At 38.0% G+C, this 25,962-nt stretch overlaps 1 protein-coding gene and 1 long non-coding RNA gene across 2 annotated transcripts in view; one reads left to right on the forward strand and one right to left on the reverse strand.

Annotated features, from left to right (window-relative positions):
* Positions 1 to 25,962, forward strand: part of PLCL1 (phospholipase C like 1 (inactive)) — a 327,967-nt gene that overhangs the window by 127,188 nt on the left and 174,817 nt on the right. The gene's annotated exons all lie outside the window — the stretch shown is intronic.
* On the reverse strand, positions 289 to 19,868 carry LOC118353467 (uncharacterized). Its single transcript, XR_004812466.2, has 3 exons — positions 19,719 to 19,868; positions 10,777 to 10,988; positions 289 to 3,600 (listed from the first exon to the last, which is right to left on the reverse strand). It is a non-coding gene; the product is annotated as an uncharacterized LOC118353467 (long non-coding RNA).

The raw sequence follows: 25,962 nt of genomic DNA on the forward strand, positions 1-25,962 counted from the left end.
ATCTGAGCTAAAGCCAGACATTAACAGACTGAGCCACCCAGGTGCCCCTATCCATTTTCATCTTTAATTTCCCTTCACACCACCATCTAACTTTTTTCTCTTCTCTTCTCTCTCTTCTCTTCTCTTCTCTTCTCTTCTCTTCTCTTCTCTTCTCTTCTCTTCTCTTCTCTTCTCTTCTCTTCTCTTCTCTTCTCTTCTCTTCTCTTCTCTTCCTTCCCTTCCCTTCCCTTCCCTTCCCTTCCCTTCCCTTCCCTTCCCTTCTCTTCTCTTCTTTCTCTTTTTCCTCGCTTTCTCTCTCTTAATTGCATCATTTCTCTTTGCCTTTGAACAACATAGATTTCCCCTATCTGAAAAATTCTTCCCCCCATGTCCCCTGATACCACTGAGTTTCTCGGTCTTTTCCCCCACCAAAATTCCAGAAAGAATGATGTGTTTCTTCCTTACCACTAAGCTTTTGGGCTCTTGTTTTTACCACTGTAAACCTGCCGCCCCCCTCAGTAATTTCCTCTAATTATGAAATAAATTTTCTTTTCTAGAAGTTAGATTGACATTTCAAAGCAGGAAATAAAAAGTATGAAGAAAACTATAAAGAGAATTTTTTTCCCATCTTCTTTAGAAAATGAAATTGGAAATACAAAAAGGATACATAAATTTTATCTATTATGACATTGATGAGTAAATATGGTTATCCCAATGAAGATTCTGACCTCCCCCAAAAGATAAGTTTGGGAGATAAATCAGTCTTCTTTTTTAATTAAAAAAAAATTTTTTTTAAAGATTTTATTTATTTACTCATGAGAGACACACAGAGAGAGGCAGGGACATAGGCAGAGGGAGAAGCTGGCCTCCTTCAGGGAGCCTGATGCAGGACTCCACCCCAGGACTCCTAGATCAAGAGCCTAGCCAAAGGCAAGATGCTCAACCACTGAGCCACCCAGATGCCCCTAAATCTGTCTTAATTTATCCTTGACATAGTTATCACAAGTACTCTTGTCTAATGATCCATAATTAAGGCTTTGACTATAGTACCTGATGATGAATACTCAGATAGTTTACTACAGGATGTTTTAAATAGATCTCTCCTGATTTGGAAATTTTTTTGTCTTGTTACAGTGCAGGAATCTCATTCTTACTAGAATATCAATAATTACCACAGTCTCTGGAGTTGCCCATAATTTATAAACTATTTTATTTTTCTTTATTTTTTAATTATTTAAATTAAGTGTTATGGTGAAAGTATTATATGAAAATGTTTAAGTCAAATATTCTTATAGAGCATATATCAAAAAAAATATTCTTGTTTCTCTTCTCTTACCACCTTGTTTCACTTACTAGAAGACTGCTTCTATGTTTTTAGCTATTTGTTCTGGCATTTACTTCCTTATTTGAAAATAATATGACTCTCGATTAATCATTTTTATTAGGCTGTATGAGGATCTTTACTTATTTATACCTACTTCCTCTTTAGGTTCAAAATCCTACCTAAATTGCAGTTATTTCCAAGTGTGCCCTGCTCTGAAATGTAAACACATGTAGTAAACACTACAAAGCTGCACTATATAATTTGGTTTATGTAGTGAAGTAAAAAAACTTTACTTCCTCCGTATATAATTTATTATGTCTAAATGTGTAGTTATATCTTTCCCCAGTATCTTCTTATGACTATGTAAATGTTTTCCACAGTTGAATGATCTGTATGACTGTATTTCTTTTCTCTTTTTTTGTTGTTATTTTTAGCTGGGGTTAATAATTGCCTTATTTTCCCCCCTTTAATGTTCTTGGATGCTATGTCTTCCAATACCCTCTAACAGTTCTGCAAAATATCCCTCAGTAAAGTATTCTGTATGGTCAAGCAGCCAGATAATTTGCGAATTTCCTTTTTCTCCTGCTTCTTGGAGCCCTCTGCCTCCTGCTCCAGTGTGCACTGCGTTCACAGGGCTTGAGGCACAGCTGTCACTCTGGGAATGCCCACTGCCTCTCTTCATGTTTCCTAAATCCATGTCCTCTTCCTTTTTTGGTTTATTTTTTGGTTTGGGTAAGGCATAACTTGTAGTGGCTTCTTGAAAAAGTGTGTTTGGGAAATTAATTTTTAGACTTTGCATGTCTAAGTGAACTAGTTCACTGTAAGATGATCAGACGAGTTAGCTAGATCCTTTGTTGAGGGGCCTACTCACCCACAAAGTATCATTATACATAAATCTTTTCTCTTGAGCAGTTTAGTTTCACCAGAGAAGGATCCTCAATCTCTTGACAAGGGGAATGCATCAGGAGGGTGATGTTTGGAGTTAAAGGAATTCTGTGGTCATTTACAGATTTTCACATGTTACACTTTACTTTCAGCATTGTACCTTTCACTTGCCCGCTTTCGTGACTGCTGTGCCATTGTTCCCGTTTACTGGAAAATCAACATCAGATTTCTAGTGGGTGATGAAGGTCAGGACTTGGGAGCTGTTGTGTGCTGGTAAATGTTTAACAACTAGCTCTTTAAAAAAAACAAAACAAAACTCTGATTTGTAGCATTTGCCAGCTTCTCCAAATATTCACACTATAGTTGATTTCAAACTACCAACATGAGGTCACTGCAGAGTTCACTCTTGCAAGCTGGTACAAACCAGCTGCAGGCCACCGGTGATTGAGAGTCTAAAAATCCCTTCATTTTAGCAACTACTTTCATCTTCCAAAGTACCCAGCATCTCCATTTCGTAAGCATTTCTAGGGGCAAATTGGCTTGCTTTTTGTAGTCATTGGCTTGACTTTTCTCCTCTTTGCTAAAATGTTTCCTCCATCTGCTTTCCATCTTCAAATGTTGGATTATAGTCACTTCTTCATTTCACTAAAGCTGGAGTTTGTGTTTTTGTTCCCTGTCTTTGTGGTTTCAGAATTTTGAGAGCAGAAGGGAGCAAAAATGCCTTACTTTGCCATCATGAAACCAAAAATTCTACTCATTTTTCTAAATAAAAACTAGAGTTACAAAATGACACCTGTTGTTGTTAATATTGTGAATGATTTTGTCTAAATCTTTAAGAATCTAACATATAGTAAAAGATGCTAAGAAGTAATTTTTGACTTTGCTACATAGACCACATTATTCAGTGCAACTCTGTAGGATGTACATTTCAGATCAAGGCATGCTTGGAAATTACAACAATTTGTGGTGGGGATTTGAACTTAAACGATGTGAAGGAATGTGGGTTAGTGGAGATATAGATCAAGTGTTGAGTAACCTTGTGTTGGACCCTCATAGGTCCTTTATCAGATATTGTAGCCAAAGGCAATATTGAATTCTGAGGAAGGTAATTTTGGGGGGAGGTTGGGTGATGGTGGGGACGGGGCATGTCTATTCAATTTTTAGATTGGAAATACAGAATTAGAAACATAGAATGTTCTAATATAAACTGTGTACATCTTTGGGTTGTTAATACCAAAAACATCCTGTTGTTTTTTTCTATTTTGTGATCAATAATGATCTGCAAGACAGGATAACATAGTGGTTAAGGCATAGAATTCTCAGTGCTTCTGTCTCAGAATACGCCTCTGTCAGATGCTTGTCATGGGACTTTGAGCAGATTTCTTCATCTCTTGGTGCCTCATCTTTTTCATCTGTAAAATTAAGATAGGAATAGAAACTCCTCATGGGCTTGTTTGGAGGATCAAGTAAATTAACATATTTAAGGCAAAGTGTGTAAAGCATGGTATGTGTTCAATAAATAGTAGTTATTGTTACTATTGTAATTGGTACTAGTGATAACCAAATTGGCATTGGCTAATACCTATTTAATAGGAAACCCTGTCTTTCATGATTCTTGGGACACAGAGTCTTCAAGCAGTGATAGTGGTGGGAGCAGCAGCAGCAGCAGCATCAGCAGCCCGGACAGGCAGGCGGGCCGGAGAGCAGCTTGAACCACACGGCTGCTGAGTCCGGCCCTCACACCCCTCAGCCTGTTCCCGAGCAGTCTGCACTGTGCCAAGGCCCTTACTTCCACATCAACCAGACCCTGAAGGAGGCCCACTTTCATAGCCTACAGCACCGAGGACGGCCTCCAACATGAAGTGCCGGCAGTTTCTTGCCTTCTGTGAAGGGACAGCGCTGTGCAGATTTGATATTTCAACTTATGATGTTTTAAAAAATTGCACAAAAATATGCCTGTTGGCTTTTCAGTCTATATTTGAAATAACAGGTCAACAGGCAGTTGTTTACTTGTGGTTTTGCTGCACTATTGCAATTTCAAAGGGGCTTTGAAGCAATTTTTTATAGGATTCTTTTGAGGGTGAGTATCGAATCCATGTCAAGGTAATGGTAGGAGGAAATCTCATCTGTGTGTTGAATCCATAGTTTGTCCAGTTCAGATTGATTTCCAAATCTGTCAATTAGAAATTCTACTTTATGTATAAAAAGGCCTTTTAAAAATGCGGATCTTCAATTTTTTTAATTCAATAAACTAGTAAAGAGTAAAAAAATTAATTATTAATTACCTATTAAATTAATTGTTAATTAATTACCTATTAATTACCTATTAAATATACATTAATGTCACATTAAAGTCATAATGCACACACATTAAAAAAATTATTTATTTATTCATGAGAGACACAGAGAGAGGCAGAGACATAGGCAGAGGGAGAAGCAGGCTCCCTGCAAGGAGCCTTATGGGAAACTTGATCCCAGGACCTCGGGATCACAACTCAGGCACACACTCAACCACTGAGCCACTCAGGCTTCTCGTAATGCACACACCTCTTACTGGAATGTGTTATTATGTTATCCATATTTCTTTGTAGCTTCATCACCCTTCCAATAATTTAGTAGAAATTCAGCACCTACTATGTATAATTTTACTCTGCTCAATGCTGAGGTTATAGTTTCCCAAATAAACTTATTCTTTGGATAAAAAATATTAGAAACTTTCCTCATTCTTTAAAAAAAATTCTAATTAAAAAATTATTTATTTATTTGAGAGACAGAGACAGCAAGTGAGAGCATGAGCAGTGAGGAGGAGAAAAGGGAGAGGGAGAAGCAGGCTCCCCACTGAGCAGGAAACCCAACGTGGGGCTGTATCCCAGGACCCAGAGATCATGACCTGAGCGAAAGGCAGATGCTTAAATCAACTGAGCCACCCAGTTGCCCCAGAACCTTTCCTCATTCTTCACACCAAAATAAACTTGAGATGGATCAAAGAGTTAAACCGAAAAAAAAAAAAAAAATAGAGCCACAGAAGTATGGTATGGGTGAATATTTCACCATGTTTGGCATAGATGAAACTTTTGGATTTATTGACATAAAATCAGAAACATTAACGCAAAAATGGGTACATTTTACTAAATAAAATTTAAGTTGTGACCGAGGGAGGAATCATCAAAACAAAGTCAAGAGTGAAATGCAAACTGGGAAAAATAATGACAGCACATATAATACTCAAGAGTAAATTTAATTACCAATTAACTGGAAAATGGCAAACAGCCTAAAAGACAACTATAAGAACAGGCCATTCACAGAAAAAGATGTTACAAATGTAAAGATCTTCAAAGTTCTTCACTAAAATTTAAAGAAATTTATTTTTATTTTTTAAAAGATTTTATTTATTTATTCATGAGAGACACAGTGAGAAGCAGAGACACAGGCAGAGGGAGAAGCAGGCTCCATGCAGAGAGCCCAATATGGGACTCAATCCCAGGTCTCCAGGATTGCCTCCAGGGCTGAAGGCAGCGCTAACCCGCCGAGCCACCTGGGCTGCCCATAATTTAAAGAAACTTAAATCAAACAAAAGATATTTTTCATTTATTGGAAATGGTGGTGTGGTTAGGGTGGGAGGAGACACACGTAGGAAGAGAAAGCCACCATTTCCAGGTCCTGAGGCAAGGGAGATTATCCTTTGGAGGTGGGATTGTTTTGGTTCAGCCCCCTCCTTGTCTCTGCTTTCAATACACCTTCTTGAATGCTCTTTCCTTGCCGTTTTGTTTCCTTGGAAAAATGTCTTGGCAGGTTACCTGAGACTTAATGAGGCCTTCCAGCTGTGCATTAGTCATACATAGCAATTACTTCACATTCATATGAGCCAAGCATGTTCAACATTTCAAAAACTCCCCTTCTGAAGAGCTAGAGTTAGCTGGCATGTGGCCATTTGGTTTGATTTTGATATTGTTTTCTGAGACCTGCTGCTGTAGATCCCTGTATACATCTTCCTCAGGGGCCCTGATTCTAGAAGAAAACAAATAAAACCCTTAGGGCTTCTGGGGGAGAAAGGGACTAAACTGGTTTGTTTGTAGGTTCAATTATTCAATAAATATTTATTGAGTACTTCCTATGTGTCAGATGCTATTCTAATCATTGGGCATATAAGAGTGAATTTAAGTTTCCATGAAGCTTATTCTGGGTGGGGGGAGGGACAGGCAGTTTAAAAAATTATATAGAAATTTCAGAAGACTGCTGTGAAGAAGGTAAAGTCAAGTAATAAAGAGTAGAACAGTGGAGGTGGTCAGATAAATATATACATATGTATATACATTACATACACACACAATAGTGCTTCTCAAACTTTAGTGCGCATCAGAATCATGTGTAAGACTTATTAAAATATTGAGATTGCTGTGCTCTCTCCCTCAGAGTTTCTGATTTAATAGGGCCCTGATATAGGGCCTGGGAATTTACATTTTTAAAAGTTTTCAGGTGCTGTTGTTGTAGAGACCACACCTTGAAAACCAATGGGGTAGGTTATTAGGTGGTCTCAGAAAGCCACCAAAGAGGTAATTCATATATTTGGGTAGAGACTTAAATGATGAGAAGGAACCAGTGAGATGAAAATAGTCAGTGCTTGGGGAGTGGAGGATGGGAATGAACAGCTTTCCAGATAAAGGAGAGAAACTGTGGTTTGAAGAAAGCAGAGAAGCCAGTGAGGCTACTAATGAATGGAGAGGACAAGGACAAGAGATGAAATCAGAGAGGAAGACACAGGGAAGACCCATGGAGAGCAGAGGTCCTCTACTCTGAAAGCACTCTTAAAAATAACAACAAACCAATGTGGAATCCACCTCCAGAGACTGATTTGATTAATCTGGGTGACACTTAGGTATTTTTAAAAGCTCTTTATGTGTTTCTGATGAGCAGCCAAAACTGAGGATGATGGATATAGGCCTTTTATAACTGTGTAAAGTTAAGATTTTATTTCAAGTGTGATGGGAAGCCATTGAGAAGTAGAGGACACACCTGGGTTTAGTTTCTAGATGCTAGAATGGATTTCATAAGGGGTTAAGAATGAATGAGGAGACCAGTCAGAAAATGTTATAATTGTCCAGGTTAAAAGTGATGTAAGCTTTGTTTAGGCAGTCACGGTGGGTATGGTGAAAAATGGGATTTCGGGTAGAACAGAAGGGACTTGCTGGTGGATTGGATATGAAAGGAGGAGAGTGGGAGTATCAACTATCATTCTAAGGTCACCTTTCAACTTGGTAAAAGATGACACCACCATTAACTGTGAACATTGGGATAGAAACAGCTTTGGGGAGAAATAAAAAAGCTTTTATTTTGGTTTTGTTAACTCAAAGATGGTCTTTAAGAACAATGAAGACCCAGATGTTTTTTAGGGAAAGAAAGTGGGAATGATGCATTGCCCCTTTGACAGGCCTGTTGTGATAGCTGGCTAGGATAGGATTATTGTTCATGTAGATCTCACATGCTTATCGGAAATGGTAACCTCTCATGAAATGTGTGGCTTTTTAAATGGGTAATCACAATCATGGCAAGAGCTTTTTAGAAAACTTGTGTGCTTGAGCTGGTGGGCCCATGGTAGGCACTCAACTAATTCAAAATATTTTTTGAATTAATTAATGAATGAGTGAGTGAACTGGGGACTTTTATATATCAAGCCTGTTTATCATTTTGGTGGGTGATGTGTCTTCAGATTACATTATGTAGGGAATATCAAATATCCAGCGGTTAAAAATTATGTCCTAATTAGATTATCATACAATGTTTAACTGGTCAAATAAATCCAAAAGGGCAGAAGGTTTTTGGTGTAAACTGTGTTGAATTCCTTGTGATACCCAAGGCAAAGGGATAGTACGTTGGATCTCCTAAGACCTGTCTGGAATTCTAGTTCCATGTCTCCTTGTCTTTTTGCTTTTTCTCATGAGCCGGTGTCAACTGTGGTTTTAGCAGAATCAGACCAGATATGGAACCTAATTTCACAGAAGGATCTCCTGCTTCTCTGTATGCCAGACTGAGGACAGGTTTCAGGGGCAAGAATTCCTATAAGCCAGCTTGATGCAGTGTGCAATGTGGGATCATACAGGACTTACCTAATATTTCAAAGATGATCAACATTTGCCTTTTCTGATGAATCAAAAGTCAGAATTTATTTCTGAAAAGAAGAGTCAGTTCCCAGAACTAGAGAGATCAGAGAAGAAGCTGAGAATGGTTGCCACACTGTATTCAGATGCCCAAACTTGTGAATGAGCATGTGGAGCCAGTCACTCCCTAGTTTAGGCTGCCCTGTCCCTAAATCATGGGATGGAGAGCTGCCTAAACTCATTTTTCCTTATTAGCTCCATTCAGGGACAAATGATTCTACTTCAGTCTTGTAAAATGTGAGTTAGAAGTTAAATCCATATCTTAATAACTATCATCCAAGTTCTTCTGAAGGGTGGGAAAAACTGTTTGTAAAAATAGCTTGATAATTCACTTAGAGGCACAAAGTGAAATGGGGGAACATTTGGAGGCTAGACCCAAGGTTGCAGGGGAGAAAGGGTAGGTTAACATCCTGCCATAAGGAAGGGAGTTGGTTGTGCTCTTTCCAAGGAGGTAAATGGAGAAAGTAGAGGAGAGAGAAGCTTGCAAGTGCCACAAAGCTAGGTGAAGGGACCTGTGGAAATAGTCTAGTGGTAGGATGGCCAAAAGATAAGAAGAAATGCTCAGTGTTCAATTTGAAATGGTTTGCTTTGCCCTTGTATAAACTCTTTTTATATCTCTCTTTAAATAATTGACAAAGTCGGGATCCCTGGGTGGAGCAGCGGTTTGGCGCCTGCCTTTGGCCCAGGGCGTGATCCTGGAGACCCGGGATTGAATCCCATGTCGGGCTCCCGGTGCATGGAGCCTGCTTCTCCCTCTGCCTGTGTCTCTGCCTCTCTCTCTCTCTCTCTCTCTCTCTCTCTCTGTGACTATCATAAATAAAAAAAATAAATAAATAATTGACAAAGTCTCTCATATACATGGAAGTTTTATGTGAGTGGGGTAATGGATGGGGAATCTCAAGAAAGCATGAGTTTGGCATTGGGTCTAATGGTGGAGGACAGACAAGGCTGGGGAAACAGGAGTTGAACTGACCTTGAGAATGCAAGTTCAGGCCCACCCTTACCCTCTACACACCTAAGGAATCTTCAGAAATTTTGGGCAGGGCTTTGGTGGGAGACTCAAACCCCAGGTGACTCTTGAGTTGTAAAATTTTGGATAGCAAAGATGATTTCTCTTGGAAAATCTAGGGTTCATGCTCTTTTAAAGTGATTCAAGCCCCAGTGCCTCTTCTTCAGCTTGACTAGATGGTTCATTAAACCCATGCTCCTGACTCTTGGGTTTTTTTCACTATCTACTTCTCCAACTGGTATAGTCTCCCTTATCTGATCTCCCTTTGTTTTTGGATCTGGTTCTCCTTTTCTTGCTCTTGTGGTCTTGTGGGAGATCAATTCTTCAGTTCTGTGCCTGGGGAGGGAACTATTGTACCCTGTCCAGCACCTAAACCTGGAAGATCACCCAGGAAGGGAGGTCAGACATGATTAATATTCTGGAAATTGTACACGTGTAGACATTTGTTTTCCAAAGATCATGTATATACCATCATCACATGGATTTAAACAGGTAAGGATTTATGGCTTATCAAGTGATATTAAAAATCATTTCACTTAAAAGAGGAAGAAGACAACAAAAGATTCATTATTAGCCATCGTGTAAACACCAGAACCAGTTCCTTGAAAATATTTTGTGTACTGCAGACATCAAAATCAGCATGTATGTTTTTGGAGGAAATAATTAAAAATGCTAATATGAGATAATTTAAAAATATTAATATTTCTACTGAGTCTATTTTGCTACTTCAGCATTTGCTAAATAGAAGCAGGCAGCATTGTAAGCTAGGAAAGTGGTTTATATGTGGATACTGACCTTTTGACTTTACTCTACCAGTTGCTTAATATTCTCCTATAATGAAATTGTTTCCAGTAATAAAATTGCATTGCAAAAACTTCTTAGGTTATCTGAGGCCAAAATTAGACACCTAGAATAACAAGAAAATAATTCTTGCCTTAAGGGCTGCTTTAGACAAGAGAAGCACGATTGTGAAATCATTGTAAATGCATTTCTTCCTGTAGAATTTGCTACTTTAGGAGGTTCATTGTGTTTCAGCTCAGAGTCTAGAGGTGGGAATGGTAGAAATAGTGAGCTGAGATCAGGGATACAATAGGGTATCTGACTTGATGGCTGTATAATTTATGGCCCATTATTAAATTTAGTAAAGGTTTAGGGGATCCCTGGGTGGCTCAGCGGTTTAGCGCCTGCCTTTGGCCCAGGGCGCGATCTTGGAGTCCTGGGATCGAGTCCCGCGTCCAGCTCCCGGCATGGAGCCTGCTTCTCCCTCTGCCTGTGTCTCTGCCTCTCTCTCTCTCTGTGTGTCTATCATAAATAAATAAATACATCTTAAAAAAATAAATTTAGTAAAGGTTTAGTAACAAAATGAACAAACATATATATTTTCATACCGGCTGATTGTTAAAATAAAAATTGCACATAAATACCTGCAGTAGATCGTCTTTGTTGCTATCCAGCAGTAGTCTCCGTCCTTCTTTGGGAGCGGTGTCTCCTTGCCTTTGGTAATGGCTCAAGCTTCCAGTGGGCACTGCCTCTTTCTTTATATGACTCTCACCAACTCCATCATTTCTCTATTATCACCACAGTTCACACGGTGGACTGGTCAGTGGTGAGCTTCTGACTCAAGCTGGTCCTTTTCCTGAAATTTTCAAATGAATTAGGAAAGAGTTCCTTTGGGCTGAGGAATTTAAAAAGTATGAAACCCGAGAGCTTCTGATAGCCAGGTTGCTTCCCATAGAAGGAAACTAATCTACAGTAAAAGGGTCAGACTGTGGAGAGAAGCCTACTTCTTGCAGTTTGAGTGTTTAGTCCCTTTAATAACATAGGTAGGAACTTTAGTTTGATTCCTGTATATTTTCACTCTGCTTAAGCTGATCTAGGCTTGGTCTCTGTCACTTAGCAAAAAGAATTCTGGTGAACACACAGGCACTGTACACAGGAAAGATGTTTTATTAAAAGCTGGAAGGCTGGCATCAAAGTAACTCTGAGGTTTATAATCCTCTGAATTGGTTGCTTGTTGGGCATGACTGAAGAACATGGACTTAGGTTGGTAGAAGTCCCTTTGATTAAGTGATTGTTTTCTGATAAATATTTAATGGTCCACAAGGCCAGTCAAGAGACATAAAGACTAAGTAGTCTCTTTTGGTTGGTTAGGACAGTTGTCCAAACTCATTTTGTGATGAGTGTTCATGATCAAGTTACTGGGACTGATAGGACACTCTCACTGTGTCCCCTGCCTGAGCAAGGGGTCCTTTCTGAAGCTTGAGTCCAGACAGGCTTGGAGTATACACTTGGGGCTGTTTATTGGCAATATAGTCAAGTAGTGAAGGTTTATGTCCTGTCTTAAACCTTCCCAGCTCTAAGTCCATACTCTCTTGCTGATCAGCCAAAGAATTTGATAAACTACTCTCTACTGAAGTGAAATTTATTGGTAATGGCTTATTTTATTTCCCTTTCCAGTTAGTGCTAAGCTTTTACTTCAGTGAATTTAACGTATGATAGTAAGAGGAGGGGAGAAGACTTTTGTGTGTGTGTGTGTGTGTAAGCAGCACCCAATTAACGGTCGGAGAAAGCATTAAACTGATCATTGCTGAATATTTGCCTAGTGGTGAGCCTCTCATAGAGCATAACCACTCTTGGTAAATAGTATTTTATATCATATATGTATTCTGATAGGATCCTACATTATTGCTTTTATGTGAATTAATTGTATTTCTACATGGTATAGTCATATGTACCATTTGTAGAGAACCACCATGTGCTAGATACTGCTGGTGCTTTTAGACACTTTATCTCATTGATTTCAATCCTCAGAACAGTGTTATTTTATAGGAGAGGAAAACTAAGCACAGAGAAGTTAAGGAGCTTGGCTAAGGTCATACATCTAATGAGAGGGCATAACTCACAGGACACTCATCAATGTGTTTTTCGTATTGGACTCCTTGCCTGATGAGTTACCGCCTTACCTGCCTTTTTAGGTGGGGAGTGGGTGGTGGTTGCCATGGTAATCCCAAGGAAGAAGAAGTCCTCTGACAACTTGCATGGATCATGATCTAACCCAGCTGTGGAAGAGTCTTGATATGAAGTAAGAATCACTAACTCCTACACACAGAGTGCAGATTGATCATCTTCTATTTGGATCAGAGGCTAATTCCTTGGGGTTATTGGGAATTATTAGGTGGTACCTTAGGGTGATTGAATTACTGACTGAGAACTTATGGGTCTCTTAATAACTTCTTATGATTCTGATTCCTACAGGTATGTCAGAGATAGTTCATATCTGAAAGTTAGAAATGGACTAGAATTATACTCTAGCTTAATATGTTAAGATGTCAATAATCAGCATACTTCATTTTAGAAGCATCTGGGTTAAATTACTGATATTCTACTAAATTCAATTAGATCTATGAGGATCAAAATCTTTTCTATGTGTTTATTATATTTTCTAAGTGTTTTTAATAACACTGTGTATATTCCAGAGTTTTACTTTTATTTTTAAAATGCTGTCCTATTTTTGCTAACATCCTAAGTAGACACCAATGCCATAGTAGGATAAACCTGAGTGAATCTTGATTGTTCCACAACCTGGAAATAGTACACAACTCCACGAGGGTACAAAACTGAAGCTATTTTACTGTGTGTGTGCCTGGTCTTTTATTTTTCTGCCTTGTGTCCCAGTACATGCCCTGGAGCTGGTACCCCATCATTTGGGTACATGAGTAGTTAGAACTAAAGGCCTATAAGAAAGCTTTGCTGTACCAGCTGTAGGACCTTGATCCTCATTTTTCTTAACCTTAGAATGAGATGACTGAGAGAAATGATCAGCAGATTTCATTCCAGCTGAAAAGCTGGAATTTTCTAATGCTGGAGAATTAGAGATTTGTTTTCTGGTGTCTGATCACAAAGCCTTTTGGAAGTAGAATAAAACACCACAAATTATGTTATTCACTGTGTTGAGATAGAAATTGAAGACAGGAAGGCCTGCAGAGAGTCTCAACTTAGTTTCTCAGATGGCTTGCCCCACGTTTCCTTCAAAATGATGGGGAAAGATTTTAATCTTTATTGTATTTTTACATGTGTGGTTTCTTTAATGAGCAATCAACATAGTGAGTGTTAAGAACTATGTGGTAATTTACAATTATTCTGTAGCATCATGCAATATATGTGCATCTTGGGAATCAAGGTTTTAGAGAAATTTTTTTGGCTAAAGTATGATTACATTTGGAAAGGAGAAGCTTTATAAGTGATAATAGCTCCAGACTTCTATGAATTTTATGTTTAAGTTCATTTATGGCAGGGACTGTTTTTGGTGTTCTGCAGTGAGCACTGTGCTTGGTCTTTCTATATGGCAATTATGGGAGAACTTCTGACAGGTGATAATGGTGATTTAGTTTAATTTAGAGGCTATAAAAGTATTGAAAGAAATTTTCTCTTTTCCTTCTCAAGCCTACATCCATTACCTTAATTTAAACATTTATCATCACTTTTCTGGATTATTGTAGGAGTCACCTTGCTTTTCTTCTGGTTCTCACCCTTTTCTAAATACTACTTTGTACTGGATAGAGCAAACCAGCTACAATCAGATTAAAGCCTTAAGAGGCTTCCTACTGTCTAGCAAAATAAAACCCAAACACTGTAGCTTAGCAGCTAAGATCCATGATAGTCAGGTGGGATTCCAGCCTTGTCCCCTATAACCCCCCAGCCAGTACTCTCTGTGTCCTAGTGGATTAGACTACTTGCTTCACTTGGTTGTTCTGTTTTTTGGTCCACAGGCATTTGCTTGTGCCTCTTCTTTATATATTGGCGTCCTTCCATCTTATAATTAAGTTAAGCTTCAACTGTCTCAGAAACCCTTAAATCCACTCATTCTTTCTAATTCCACATCCATTAAAGTAATTTTTCTTTCCTTTAACTCAGCTAGAATACTGAAACTTCAACATTATTATTATTCCTTTGTGTTAGTGTTGTTATATGCATATTCTTTATGTTATGCCCTTTGACTGGATTCTAACTTTTGGGGACAGAGACCATCTAATGTTTTGTTTTGGTTTCATTTTGTTTTTTCCTTAAATAGTACCTTGCACAGGATTGGTTGGCCTTGGTAACTGCTAGTTGAATGGGCTAATGGATGAAGAGTCCTGGTAAAATCCCTTCTCTTGCTGCTTCTTTCTTTGATTTAGAAATCTCTCACTAATGTGGAGTTGGTGAGTTTTGTGTGATACTGGGTACCTGTAGGTGTGTTAGTCTGCCCTTAGGCCGATAAATTGTAACTACTGTTATTCTCGTCCTGAATCTACTCCTCAGATTGCTGATGTTCTCCTATTTTCAGATCATTGCCTCTACAGAGAATAGCCACTTTACTCTTGGCCTATCTGCCTCTGCTCAACCAGGAGACTCCCTCCTGGAGAGCCCTTCCTCCTGATTTGGAATAATAACCAAATGGAATAATATTCCATTTTTGACCTTCTCAAACATAAAGAGACTCAATTTTTTTCAGTTCTAAATGATCAAAAAGACTCCCATGTCTGGCCTTTCTCAATTTTCTCTCATATGGCTTCCCTTTACTTATATACTAGCTTCTGTATTTGGGTAGGTTCAGTTTATTAGCTGATAACTGCTCTCTGATTAAGAGTTTGATGGGATAAAAGACTAAAATTCAGGTGAATTGAACTTTTTCTCTCATATGGCTTCCCTTTACTTATATACTAGCTTCTGTATTTGGGTAGGTTCAGTTTATTAGCTGATAACTGCTCTCTGATTAAGAGTTTGATGGGATAAAAGACTAAAATTCAGGTGAATTGAACTTTTTGGGGGGGAGGGGCATGGGGAATCACTTAACTATTGAGTCCGTATTATTTCTAGCTTGCTTTTTAAACTACTGTATGTATATTTTTCTTTAGATATTATCATGAGAATTTGTTAGTGTAAGAATGTTGGATCAAAGCTGTTATGTTAGTGTTAAAATTTAATTCAAGAAATAAGTTATTTTGAAAAAATATAAGGGAAGCTGTTGAGCTACAGGCTGGTGAGCTAAAACATAAATAAAATAAACATCAACCCTTACAGAAATAGAGAAAATATCAGTGGATTGCAGAAAGACCATACTACCTAAGAATATTTCTGTCTTCACACTACATGGTGCACATTTACAGCAGACTCTCTGTTATCTTGTATAGTCAAATGTGGTATTCAGGCTGTTCAAATGTTTTAATCTCCAGAAAGTTACTGTAAATATTATACACAAATCACCAAGTTACAAAGAATTCATGTAAAACAAAATACTTGGCATCTAACCACTTTGATCTTTGCTTTAGAAAGTACTTCAAGATCTTGAAGTGCCACTGTGATCATCACCATAAATATTAATTGACATGATACTGAAATTGTGCCAAAACACCTGTAATGAGAGAGTTTAGTAGTAATAGCTGCCATTTTTTAAATGCTAATTACGTGTAAGTGTTCACAACCTTTCTTTGTTCAATCCTCACATCATCTCTATAACTGGCCCAAGGTCACTCACATAGCTAATAAGTGGTGGGGTTGGGCTTCAAACCCAGGAAATACGCCTCCAGAATCCGTTTTTAACCACTAATCTGTATAGCCTCTTAATTACTACGGTGTTTTCAAATTTTGGTGTGCATAGGAATAATTTTAGGGAACTTCCAAAATGCAGATTCTTGGGCCCCAATGCAAGAGACCTGGATTCTATAGATCTGGATCTAGGCCCAGGAATCTGTATACAAGCAAGCATCTACATGATTCTATCTCAGGTTTTTATAATGTATATTAACACAATAAACATATCTGTAATGTCTTACACTCCACCAGGATTATTGCTCTAGTGTACAGTATACTGGAACATATTCTAGATGGAGTTAGAACATTTCTTCCCACCATCTGCCACCAAACTAGTTATGTGACTTTGGCTAAATCATTCGTGTTAGTCAGAATTATTATGGAGGCTGGTGATTCTAAAATCTGTAGTGTGGACTAGCAGGCTTGGGACCCAGAAGAGCTGATAGTACAGATAAAGTCCAAAAGTAATCTTCTGGAGAATCTTCCAGAACTCTTCTGAAGTCTTCTGGCTCAGAGAGACCAGTCTTTGTTTTTTTCAGGCCCTTAAATTGCAGAAGTCCCATTCACATTATGGAGGGCTTAACCTGCTTTACCTCAAATTCACAGATTTAAATGTTAATCTCACCCTAAAATGCCCTCCAAGTTGACACATAAAATTAACCATCATATTACTCAATTTCTCTGGGTTCCATAGGTAAAATCTCTTTGGTAAAATCATCAGGGAATTGAGACAGGTGATCATAACTATATAAAAGAGGCTCCAAATAGGTGACAAATGGGACACACCCTGACAGCTGATGGCTTTAGTTTGATTCACCCAGAGTTGTCTTAGCCAGTACTTTTTAAAATTTGAATTACCGGGCAGCCTGGGTGGCTCAGCGGTTTAATGCCACCTTCAGCCCAGGGTATGATCCTGGAGACCTGGGATTGAGTCCCATGTTGGGCTCCCTGCATGGAGCCTGCTTCTGTCTCTGCCTCTCTCTCTCTCTCTCTCTGTGTCTCTCATGAGTAAATAAATAAAATCTTAAACAAAAATTTGAATTACTGGTTAATTTACTGTGTTTTCTTCTTCTTCTTCTTCTTCTTCTTCTTCTTCTTCTTCTTCTTCTTCTTCTTCTTCTTTTTTTAATCAATGATTTGGCTACATTGCATAGCTACAGTGTAGCTGAGTGGCACATGTCACTTGTAGGGGGGTTTGCTACCTCTGTGTATCTCACTCCCTGTGTCTCACTGAGTCCATGACTTTTCTTTCTGTGAGCTGCTGAGCCCCTAAAGGCATTTGAGTTTTTGACCACTGCCTTCCTAGCTACTAAACATTTGTGGCAGCTCCACCTCCCTGATTAAAAATGACAAAGGGAGAAGTAGGATTTCTGAAACCTATGAAAGCTTATGCCAGGAAGTCACTATTTCGTCAATGTGTGCAGTATGGTTTATCAGCTCTCCTAGGGTTACCTTCTCTGGGCTCCTCAGATCACTTACCTCTTTTGAAATAACAACAGGAACGCTTTTACATTCTAGTACATCTTCTTGGTAGGAGATGATTGAAATTGTGAAGTGGGTTCTTCAGTCATGGAATGGGGTCAACCAGATTAAAAAGATGGAGGAACATTGATGTAAAAAGAGAACCTGCTACTTTTGTATGGAGTTGAAATAGTTCAAGAAGCAGTTTCAAATGTGAGGGTTATCTTTCCTATAGCAAGACTGACTTTATAGGAAAATCGAATGAGCAGTTGTTTAATAGTAAGATTTCAAAGGTAAAATAGCCTTATAGCTTCCCCAGTTGCTCTCTGAATGCTGAAATTCAACCAGGACAAAGCCTTTTATTTCACAATGGGAAAGAAAGCAGAGACCTTTGAGAAGAGTAGTAACACAGGGCCTAAGGAACAGAGCGGTGATATTAGATCCATATTGCAAATACATTTTGATGGGGGACTAGGGAAGAGGTGAAGCCCAGGGGCCGTGTAGGTCTGAAAATAGTTGAGGAAAAAAGAGTAAAGAATTTACTTTACTGACTACTTAGTATGGCTAGCCCAGCCACATATTTTTTTTTCCCAAGTAAACATGCCTATGGTCACTTTTTTTGACAAAATATGTATAAATTGCCTTCAGGACCTTGAAAATTAATTCCATCAGGCATATGGTTTGCAAACATGCTCTCCTTTTCTGCGTTTAAAAAAATGTGTTTCAGATATATAGCATTATTATAGTTTCTCTAGAAGTCATCCTTCATAAAAGTAATTCAGGAATGTTAGAATCTTTGTCAGTTTCTTGGCAAACAGTGTTCGATTATATATTCATGCTCTTCCATAGGATGCACCATTTTGGAAGTATTCTGGAATGTTTCCAAATTTTATTTTGGAACATAGCATTTGGTTATCTGTATTAATCCAATCAATAATAGTTTATAATAGTCTTAAATGTGTTAGCTGTAAATCACTGCTATATTCCATTCAGCAAGAGTGTTTTGCTGTTCCGTTTCCCAGAGTATATATTCGAATATTGACTTTTGTGTGCCAGGGTTTTTTTTTTTTTTTTCCTCTGATACTTGGATTGCTGTGGATAATTTGTAAGATCATTCAGAGAGAGAATGCCTGGGTTTTAGTGTCTAATGTTAGATTTTCCACTTGGGAGGCATATGCTTGTCTCTAGATTTTCCATTCTTAGAATTTCCTATTACTTTTCCTTTCTATTAATTTTGAACATATTAAGGTCATCATTTACTCTAGCCAGTTGCTTATTTTCCTCTTGAATAGATTTGTAGTTTTCTTATTTTTAAATCCACCTAGTAGTTTATTTCTAACTCCTTTTTCCTTAAGTTATAGGAAGAGAAATATTATACTTAGCAAAAGTTTTATGCTTCCTATGCTGTCTTTTGGAGTAATTTTAGTAAATTACTGACTGTAGCTCTTAGAAGATTGCTTATTATGCCATTCTGTTAGGAACTGTAGTCTTGTTTGGCTCAGAGACAAAATAAGCTTAGGGCTATGGCAATTCTTTCCCTCCAACCAGATAATAGTCTCTATATGAGAGGTGGTTTGTAAATGAAACTTCAGACTTCAGGGGTTTATTTCTGATCTACAAGGATAGGTGAAAATGGTACTTTCTCTTGGCTCAAAGGCTTGGATACTTCCTCCCTTTTCAATTCAGGTAAATGTTGGAAAGTAGGAAAAATATATTGTATTTTGGACAAATAAATAGATGGACTTGGAGGAAAACTGTATTTGTCGAAAGTAGCCATTTTATTATAATTGGAAACATGAATAAGTTGTATTTGAATAACAGAAGTGATTAAACTGTCCTTGGAATTTATATGGCATAGTATCTGGTAAAGTTTCTCTTTATTCTTTTTTTTTTTAAAGATTTTATTTATTTATTAATGAGAGACAGATTGAGGGAAGGGCAGAGACATAGGCAGAGGGAGAAGCAGGCTCCATGCAGGGGCCCAGTGTGGGACTCGATCCCAGAACTCCGGGATCACATCCTGAGCCAAAGGCAGATGCTCAACCACTGAGCCACCCAGCCTTAAGTGTTTCTTTTTAAATGAGGGAAAAATAAACTGTAAAAGACTCCATGCTCTCAGAATAGCTTGCAGATTTTGCTTATAATATCTTTATTTTCCTTCTCGTCCTCCTTCTCCTCTTAAAGATATATAAACATAAAATAAAAAATGGTATGTGTATTGATAGGTAGGGTGTCAGTGGAAAGACCACCTACTGGCCCCACGAGCAGACTGCTGGAGCTCAGGATCTACCGCACGCAGTTTGAGGCATTTAAAGAGAAGTAATATACATACGGTTTTTCTGTGTTAACCACTTGATCAATCACAGGTTGGGTTATCCATGGTGGTTTTCAAATCTCTCGTTAGTTTTTTTTCTTCAACTCAGAGTTCTTCTGAACCGCAGGTCATTGTGTGCTGACTAATGCCATCTGATTTCTTATACCAGGCTAGGCTTTCTAGTAGTGTCAGACTGGGGCAGAACCAAACGTGGAAGAGGAGGTTGCTGGTCTAGCGTGGCAACTAGAGGGGCAGAGAGCTGTCGAATCTCAGGGAGGATTGGTCCTTGCAGCCTTGGGAAAACCTGCTTTTCTACCATGTGGGTGACTCTCCCTTTATGTTAGAGGTTTTGTTCATTTTCTGTTCACTCATTGATAACGGTCCTAAGTTTAGAAGTAACTTGGGTATCATTAGATACATACTGACTACTGGAATGCATTCTAAGCTGAGTAGTTAGAACTGAAATAGTCTGCTCAAAGGTAGAATACGGTTTTCCATTTCGTTTGTTAATTAACTTGGGGGGTTTCTTTAGTGATTCTCTGATGATTTGCATACATATTCATTAACTACTTGACAGTTCAAAGTTGGTCAGAAAAGCTATGTCTCCCTCATGATCCTAATGAAAAGGTAAGAAAGCCACAGGAAAAATTATGTCTTCTCGCTTGGCTTATTTTTAATATTAATACAATGTCAGTGCTCTTTAAATGCTGAACTTTGTAATGCATATGTACTCTGAATTATCTTGTTCAATAGAGAGAAGCAGTGGAAAAAAATTATATGCTTCCTCCTGTAGCTCAAAGGCCTGATCCATCAGAGCTGTAAAAATTAGTCATCTTGGGTGACTTTCGGTTCCTCCCTATTCTTGTAAGGCTGACTCTCTTCCATACACTAATATTCTCTAACAGCTTCCCGCTGGCAATGTGTGTCTGGCTAAGTAACTTCTAGTAATGTAGCCATTGTTGAGCTTAATTGTCTTTCACTTATTATTCTAGTGTCATTCTATTACATTAAGATAATTTACAAGTCTACTTTGCCTATGTAGATATTGCTTTAGAGCATTACATTGTGCTCTAGAATTTCAAGGCTCTGAAATTATTTTCTACTTTTTTAAGAGTCCCAAAATCAAGTTGTTTTCTGTTATTTTTAAAAATTTCACAAGTAAATTGAATTAAGTTGGATGGACCTCTGTCTTGGGAGAGCTAAACCTAAGTGGTCACATAAAATTCAGACTATGGAGGCCTCAGGAGGCTAATTTTGAAGTTCCAGCAAGGTGAAAGCGTAGCATAGAATTATCAGAGACCTCCTAATAATGATAATAATGAGAACAGCTGTCGTTTGGGGGGTACTTATTAGGTTTTGGACTCTTTATATATATTATCCTAAGGTAATCAATTGGGAAGGTAGGATACAATTCAAATTCCTTTTCTTTGCATAGAAGAGCTTTCAGCATATCATAGCAACAACTTAGCTTTCTAGTTTTAGTTTCCATTCCTCTGCTATCAATTATCTTATCTGGTCAGAATAGTCTATTTATGGTTTCCTACAAACATACCATGCATTTTTTTGGAAAAAAGTTTTATTCACATCAATTCATATAACCAAGCAATCCACCTATGTACAACTTGGGGCTCCAGGGTGGCTCAGTTGGTTAAGTGTCTGCCTTTGGCTCCAGTCATAATCCCAGATTCCTGGGCTTGAACCCTGCATTGGGCTCCCTTACTTACCAGGGAGTCTGCTTCTCCCTCTCCCTCTCCTCTACTCCTCTTTCTCTTAAATAAATAAATAAATAAATAAATAAATAAATAAATAAATAAAATCTTAAAAAAAGTGTATGACTCAATTTTTTTTAGTATATTTATAGAGTTATGTAACCATCAGCACAATTTTAGAATATTCTTGTTACCTCCTCCCAAAAAACCCCATACTCATTAAGCAGTCATTCCCTTTCCCTCCTCTACCTACCCTTCCATAAGCTACTGGTCTACTGTCAGTCTCTATAGCTTTGCTTAGTCCTGTCATTTTTGTTTTTTTTTAAAGATTTATTTATTTATTTATTCATGATAGACACACACACACACACACACACACAGAGGCAGAGACACAGGCAGAGGGAGGAGCAGGCTCCATGCAGAGAGTCCGCCTCAGGACCTGATCCTGGGACTCCAGGACTGCGCCCTGGGCCAAAGGCAGGCGCCAAACCGCCGAGCCATCCAGGGATTCCCAGTCCGGTCGTTTTGAGTAAATGCAACCATACCATATGTGGTCTTTTGTGATTGACTTCTTTCACTTAACATGATGTTTTCAAAGTTAATCCATGTTGTAGCATGTGCTATAATTCATTTCTTTTTATTGCTAAATAATATTTTATTGTATGAATATACAGTATTTTTAATCCATTTCCATTCATCAGTTGATGAACACATAGTTTGTTTCTACTTTTTAGGTATTATGAATGTGCTACTATGAATATTTATGTTCAGGTTTCTGTGAATACATGTTTTCATTTTTCTTGGGTATATACTTACAAGTATAAATCCTGGGTCATATATGGTAACTCTGTGGTTAACCTTTTGAGGAAGTATGAGACTGTTTTCCACAGTAGCTACACCACTTTACATTCTCACCAGCAGTTCATGAGGGTTATAATTTCTCCATGCTCTTGCCATTATTATTATCTGTTTTTTTTTATTATATCCATGCTAATGGGTATGAAATGGTATCACATGGTGGTTTTGACTTGTATTTCCCTGGTGTCTAATGATGTTAAGCATCTTTCCATATGCTTATTGATCATTTGTATATCTTCTTTGGAGAAATATATATTCATATCCTTTACCATTCTTCAAAATGGATTTGTGTTTATATTTGTGTTTATATTATTGAGTTATGAGTTCTTTATGTATTCTAAATAAAAGTCCCTAATCACTTATATAAGTTTCAATATTTTCTCTCCTTGTGGGTTGTCATTTCAGTTTCTTAATGATGAAACACAAAGGTTTTTAATTTTTAATGAAATCCATTATGTCTGTTTTTTCTTTTTTTCATGTGCCTCTATTATCATAATTAAAAAGCCATTGTCTAATCCGGGGTCATGAAGATTTACCCCTCTATTTTCTTCTAAGAATGTTATAGTTTTGTCTCTTACAGTTATGTCTTTTATCCATTTTGAACTATTTGCGTGTGTGTGTGTATGTGTGTGTGTTTGTGTAAGGGATGGGGAGGAAGGCAGAAAGGGTCAGAGAGGAGAGAGAATCCTAGGCAGGCTCCACACCCAGCACAGAGCTTGACACAGGGATCCATCTCACAACCCTGAGATTATGACCTAAACCAAAATCAAGAGTTGGATGCTTAACCAATGGAGTCACTTAGGCACCCCACTAATTTTTGTGTATAGAGTGAGTTAGGGGTCTAATGTCATTCTTTTGCATATGGATATCCAGTTTTTCAGCACAGTCTTGCATTTTTGAACTTCTATTTATTCCCATAGTCTCTTCTTTCTTCTTCTTGGCTGTTGAAATCCTTTGAGTCAGCTTCCTTTTGCTTCCTATGAGTCCTTTGACCACCTTAATTTAAATTGATTTTTCTCCTTTAAATTGTTATCTTTTCATGGGTATGTACCTTTTCTCTCTGCATAACTAGAGCAAAAAACTATATCTTATACCCTCTGTGACCTACAAAGTATCAACTGATCAGTGTCCCTTAATGCCATTGTCAAAGTCAGTGGAAGACTGGAAGAGTGATGGGCTTTGGTCCTATAGTTTTGACATTCTTAGTTGTTTCATATGTGATTATGTTTGAGTTGCAGGAGATTATCAGAGATGTTATAGCTAATTCATGTTGATATTCTGTAGATTCTTATGACCTTACTGACAATTATGTTAAGTACATTATAAATTCTAGCATCTACTGCATTTTAAGAACAAACAATATTGGCATTTATATAAAGCTTTCAGGGTTTGGTAAATAATTGTCCAATATTTGCTTTTGGTGTGAAAGGAATTTGGGAATAAGGTTTCTTTTTCATGACAAATTCTATGTGTTATTATGAATATCTAATATACTTTTACCTTAAATGATTGACAGAATGAGACACAGTTTTTGTAACACTGTAGACTGGTGAATAATATTCTGCCCATTGGTATTATTTTGTTTTTTTCTTTTTTTTTTTAAATAAAGATTTTACTCATTTATTTGAGAGATGCAGAGGTAGGGACAGACATAGTGAGAGAGAACAAGAACGGGAGGAGATGGAGAAGCAGGCTCTCTGTAAAGCAGGGAACCAGATGTGGGGCTCGATCCCAGGACCCTGGGACCATGACCTGAGCCAAAGGCAGACGATTAACCAGCTGAGCCACCCAAGCTCCCCAGTATTGTTTTTTTTTTTTCCTGAATTATACATTGGTGACCCTTCCATTTCCAGATTTAATAAAGAAATGTCTGCCATTTGGTTCCTCTATGAGGATGTGGTTTGGAGAATAAGGTGGTATTTCATGAGAAATTCTGTCGGTTGTTTTGCATATCTAATATGCTCCCTTTAGTGATTGATAGAATGGGATGTGTCATGCACATATGGCAAATCAGTATATTTTACAAGGTGTACTTGTCTTTTTCTGAGACTTATAATACTGAACCACCCACCTCTACAGAAACATGAGGACAGGTTTTCTTTTCTTTCAAAGATTTTTTATTTATTTATTCATGAGAGACACAAAGAGAGAGGCAGAGACACAGGCAGAGGGTGAAGCAGGCTCCGTGGAAGGAGCCCAATGTGCGACTCGATCCCGGGACTCCAGGATCATGCCCTGAGCTGAAGGCAAACACTCAACTGCTGAGCCACCCAGGCGTCCAGAGGACAGGTTTTCCATGAGATAGTCTTGGGAAGGTGACATCCACAAGTTGTACGTTCCTTGATACTTTAAAATCCAGGAATCTCACAACTCCATAATATATGAAATACTCCTAGATATAGCTAGCTCCTTTCCAAATGGCCAGGGGAGCCTAGAAGAGCAAAAGAGAAGGTCTCTCAACCAAACAGTCTCTCAATAATGTCACAAGATTTTTTTGCTTAGGAAATTGAAGTTGTCTTTTTGATACTATGGCTTTTCATTGCATTTCTTGTTCTGCTGGAGGTTTCTAGAACATAGTGCAGTGTTAGTAACTGCAGATTACTTCTTTCCTTACTCCTTCTCGAAGATATTAGAATGACTTGGGTGATCTGATGGTTGATTCAGAGACGGTTGTTTTATTATTTCAGATTGAGTGGTTTAAAAAGACAATTTACACAGAATTACCCTCAAAGTGCATGTGTGAGTTTAGTATATGTTGTACTCTGCATTTTTACAGGATGTGTGCAGTGGCAATTTGTACCCTATAATAGAGATGAGGTATCTGGTTTCTCAAGGCTAGCCTCTGAGTTAATTAGATGGGACTGTCTTCCAGATGTGTCAGATAGTTCCAGGCAAATAGTAACTATTTATAGTTGCTTCCCCATTGGTGCCAGAAGTAACTTTGTTTTCCCCTGAGTTCCCTCTGCATTTATCTGTCTCTTGCTGCTCTCATCACCTTCCACCCCCTGTTGTAGCTTAGCTCTAGCTATCTACCTTATCTCCTTGCTTCCTTTTCACATAGTTTGACTCATGATGTTCACTTAATAGATGTGGTAATCAGTGGTGTTGGACAGCAAATATTCCAGCTCTTAGCTTTCTGGGCAGTTGATAGGATTACACTTCCCACCACCTTTGGCTACGTGACTCGCTTTGGCATAGAAGTAATGCATATCACTTTCAGGGGAAAGATTTTTTTTTTTTTTTTTTTTTAGGGGAAAACTTTTAATAGCCAGTGTTCAACTCTACTTTTCCTTCCTCTTAACTGTGATTGTGTGATAGGATGAAATCTGAGTTGCCAAATGACTTCCAAGACCAGAGGCCCCTGAGGACCTGCAAAAAACATGTAGTTTGAGTAATAAATATATTTTTAATGCTTTAAATAGCTGAGATGTTGGGGTTGTTTATACACATCATAACCTAGCTTGTTTTGACAAATGCACCAAACATGTACTTCTAATATGATAGACACCAGCTATCAAACCCTTGAAATAGAGCTTGTCCAGTTAGATGTACCATGTGTATGAGACACATACTGAATTTTGAAGAGACTTAGTATGAAAAAAAAGTATGTAAAATATTCTATTAGTAATTTTAAAATGTGGTTTACATGTTGAAATGATATTTTGGGTATAGTGGGTTAAATAAAGTATATTATT

Source organism: Canis lupus, chromosome 37, assembly GCF_003254725.2.
Source record: "Canis lupus dingo isolate Sandy chromosome 37, ASM325472v2, whole genome shotgun sequence".
Lineage (NCBI taxonomy): Eukaryota > Metazoa > Chordata > Mammalia > Carnivora > Canidae > Canis > Canis lupus.